The sequence below is a fragment of the Capsicum annuum genome, chromosome 10 (genome assembly GCF_002878395.1).
Source record: "Capsicum annuum cultivar UCD-10X-F1 chromosome 10, UCD10Xv1.1, whole genome shotgun sequence".
Lineage (NCBI taxonomy): Eukaryota > Viridiplantae > Streptophyta > Magnoliopsida > Solanales > Solanaceae > Capsicum > Capsicum annuum.
In genome coordinates, this window is record NC_061120.1 from 209,296,285 (window position 1) to 209,298,108 (window position 1,824).

The following is a 1,824-nucleotide window of genomic DNA, read 5'->3' on the forward strand; positions in this document are numbered from 1 at the left end:
CACTTCACCTGAAGCCTTATACTTCACCTTATATATCCACCTGCAACTAATGGCTTTTTTACCTTGAGCCAAGGGAACAACCTCCCAAGTGTGGTTGGAATTTAAGGCCTCTATTTCAGTTTTCATTGCATCTATCCATCTAGGATATTTGCAGGCCTCAGAGTAGCTTGTAGGCTTAATAACAGATGAGGTTTTCACCACAAAACTCTTATTGGACTTAGATAGTTTATCATATGATACATGATTAACAATAGCATGATGTACCTTCTTTGTATTATTACAGACAAAATCATTCATCCATGCTGGTGACTTCTTTTCTCTAGTTGATTTCCTTTGATCTTCAGCTTGTCATGACCCGAACCAGGGCCCTGGCTGTGATGATTATCCCAAACTATGAAGGCCCAAAACACCCCATCTGTCTGTAATCATGCACATAATGCAAATGAAAAAGAGATTCGAAAGACAATAACATTATGAAAAACATGGTCAAGAGTCATATGAAAGCAATAATAGGGAATAATGTCCCAAAATCTAAAATCAACACCTCTATAACATCTGTAAAATCTCTACTACATGACTGAAATAAATGTCAATCTGAAAACTTGGACAAGGCCCCCAGTAGACCCCAAACTAATAAGTGATAAATGACACTGCCAGATAATCAGGCCTTCCAAAATATAGAAGGCTCACCAAGTGACAGCAAATATGTTCCAAGAATCTACTAATTTTCTGGACCCCTAGACTACGCCTCCAAACCTGGGAGGAAGGGGGTCAATACAAAAGTACTGGTACGCAGAGATATCAAAACAAAACATAATATTTCTACAAAATATAGTTAAGAGCCATTATAAAGCAGTTTCATATCAAGTCATTTGAAAACACATAGGCATAATGTAATTTTTTTCAACAACAATGTAATGCAGCTGAGCTAGGTGGAATACCCTACATATCACATTTACACCAACTGACAAACCTCGGTTACCGCCGAGATTAGAGTATACATGAGGGGAAGACACACAAGATCACATAGCAGGGTGTCTCAACCCAATGGTAAGATCACAAAGCAGGGTTCCTAACCATAGTCCCAATTTGGGAATGACATAAAGTCACGTACGCAAGATCACAAAGCAGGGTACCAAATTCCCATGTCGGTAAACACGGTTTCCAGCGATGAGCCCTTACACTCAAACGGCTTCTTCGGGAATCCACCTATGTCATGTAAAATCAATGCATTCAAATTTCATCTGAGTCAATCATATATCTTATTTGTAGGGTATCGTCGTACCCGACTTGCAAGTCATCAATATCACATCAACATATGCATAATTATGTAAGAATCAAGATGTTTTCATCATTTACAAGTAGTGGACAATAATTATTTCAAATTCATGCTCTCTTTTGTTGGTCGCAATATATATGAGGTATCAAAACATTATCATGGGAATTTGAAAGCAATTTATCATTTATATTTATCAAACTTCCATGGAAAATCTCAAATCACATATGCATGGTTTCAACCATTGAAGTATATAGGCAAACAATTCCCATGACCTTAAAAAAACGACTTAGAAATCATAATAAGAGCAAGTTATTAGTATTTTTGAAAACCCCCATTTAAAAGCATGCATGTTCATAAAACTACACCCATGAGATTTTTGGATAACCCCATGTACCTCTATATGCGAATATGACAGGTGCTTCTTGAAGCCTACGTTGCGGAGATTCCAAATTTTCAATTTGTTTTGAAAACCCATGGTTGAATCTTGAACTACTTGGGTTTTTATTTTGAAACCTTAGACAGAGTTCTTGAACAATTTTGATGAA